Source organism: Thalassophryne amazonica, chromosome 22 (genome assembly GCF_902500255.1).
Source record: "Thalassophryne amazonica chromosome 22, fThaAma1.1, whole genome shotgun sequence".
NCBI lineage: Eukaryota > Metazoa > Chordata > Actinopteri > Batrachoidiformes > Batrachoididae > Thalassophryne > Thalassophryne amazonica.
The window spans coordinates 22,509,004-22,511,246 of NC_047124.1; the positions used below are offsets into that span (position 1 = coordinate 22,509,004).

Here is a 2,243-nt window from a genome sequence, read left to right on the forward strand (position 1 = left end):
GTCTCACCTCGGTCACTTTGTCTCCAAACCATCCTACCTGCTCTGTCCTTCTGAGGTGCCCATTCCTAATCCTGTCCATCCTTATCAATCCCAAGGAAGATCACAGAATCCACTTCCAGCTTCACCTCCTGCTTTTTTGTTTGCACCACCATCTCTAATTGCCATTCAATATCTGGTGTCACAACTCTACCCACCCACTCTACCCTGCCTGCACTCTCTCCCTTTCTATGACATTACAACTTTGAACGGCTGACCCCAAGTATTTAAACAAATATTCAGTCACCAGCTCTAATCCTGTCTTGCTTTCACTGGTTTTCATTCCCTTTCTCTCCAGAGCGTACCTCCACCTCCTAAAGCTTATCTCAGTCATATCTCTTACTACAGATCACAATGTCATCTTCAAACATCATAGTCCATGGAGACCCCTGTGTGATTTTGCTGGTAAATTTCTCCATCACCAGGTTAAATAAGAAAGGGCTCAGAGCCGATACTTGATTCAATACCACCTCCATTTCAGTGTCACACTGTCCTTGTACATTTCCTGCATCACAGATACATGCATTTTTACCGCCATTACCTCCACTGCTGAAAAATGAAGGCAATGTTGAAATGCCAAACCTGCAATTCCTTGAATGGACATTTGAGATAAGTTAAACCTTGTAGAAACTGTGGCACCCCTCCCCAGCAAGCGTGCCAGGTTCAGGGTTCCACTTGTATTGGCCACCTGTGGACTGAACCGAGTTTGTCCTTTCTGTGCATGCTATTTCAAATTCAGCGTAATACGGCTTCCGGTGCAATTATTTGCAGTAACAGATCATCTAAGAAGTCAGTGCTCCAGGATTTCCACTGAGTGAAATTTTAGTGTTGGTGATTTTTTTTTTTTTTTTTTTTTTTTAAGCATCTTACATGCTAATTAGCAGGTTTTAATAGTTTGGTGATGTTAGCTACGGCGATAGTGCTGTGGTTATAGAGGCAATATGCCAATCATAGTTTTTAATCAACCAGTATGTCAGAAATATTACTCAGTTGACTGAATTCAGGTGAACCTACCCAGTTAGCACGAGCTAGCTTGGTAACTTTGAGGTAGATGGGCCTGTTCGGGCTTGATCCATCCTGCTTAGGTCATGTTGGTCTTGTCCATGCACCACTCCTTTACCTGTTTGCAGGTTGTCTGGGAGTTTGGTGGAATTGGGCACTGCTAAGACGGCGACATTTAGAGCCGCCCCATTTGAGCATCAAAGGCTTTGTCCAGTATATATGGGCTTTACCAACCGCCTCACCCGGACAAGAGCAAAGAGATTGCATCTTTCTGCTGTCCACAGACGATGAAATCACATATCAAGGTCTTAAAAATATCAGTTATCACAGCAAATACAAACCTCAGCCTTCTGCTTGGAGAAACGTCTTCACATTGAGTTAACATGACTGACAGCTGAAGACACGCACTCAGAGATGTTCTGACTCTGACAACACAAGATCAAACAACGATGAGTGTTTTCCGAAGTCGATAGAGGTAAACTTTAAATTGCTTCTCTTTTTACCTTACACATAGAGCCAAAGTAATAATTATTTGTCAGAGGTGTTTTATTGTAAGCTTTCTGAGCAGTTGTCTGGATCGTTTCCACAAAGAATCCCTCCGTCACAAGCAGCACAACATAAACAAGTGAGCTGTTATTCTTTGCTGCTGTGTGTTTGTTTGCCTGTCAGACTTTCTTAATTGTTTCATCTGCTTCAATTTCACACATATTTGCATGTTTTGGATCGCTTCTTTTGTTTGCAGGCGTTGCATCGACAACACCTGTTTCTACCCACACGTGGAAGAAGATTTCTTGAGGTGTAAATTAAAATGTGCTTTATTTGAAGGTTCAGTTCCAGTTTGGTAATTGCTCCCTAACACATTACTACACAACCAAGCAACTTTATTTCAAGAAAATAAGTCACAAGCAGTAGCAGCCTCAGTGGCCACCAGACCTGGGCTTTGGAAATGAAAGAAACAGGCAAACAAGCTAATTTTAAACTATATGTAACTTCAACCACACCTACTCGTGATGATATATATTCTCTGAAACGAGCCTGGACATGTCCAGCAGGCGGCAAACAGATTTGGGATATTACATGACCAAAACAAAGTTGCTTTTTGTATTGATTTGGCACATCACAGTTAATGAAATTTTAGTCCGTTTATCCTCATTATATACACTTTTAATTTGGAGATGTATAATATGATTGCATCTGTTCTTTTT

At 41.5% G+C, this 2,243-nt stretch overlaps 1 long non-coding RNA gene across 1 annotated transcript; it reads left to right on the forward strand.

The window, feature by feature from the left end:
• The first annotated feature begins 1,289 nt into the window (after nucleotides 1–1,289).
• On the forward strand, nucleotides 1,290–1,867 carry LOC117504294. The gene is made up of 3 exons (XR_004558758.1): nucleotides 1,290–1,513; nucleotides 1,607–1,663; nucleotides 1,781–1,867. It is a non-coding gene; the product is annotated as an uncharacterized LOC117504294 (long non-coding RNA).
• Nucleotides 1,868–2,243: the final 376 nt, after the last annotated feature.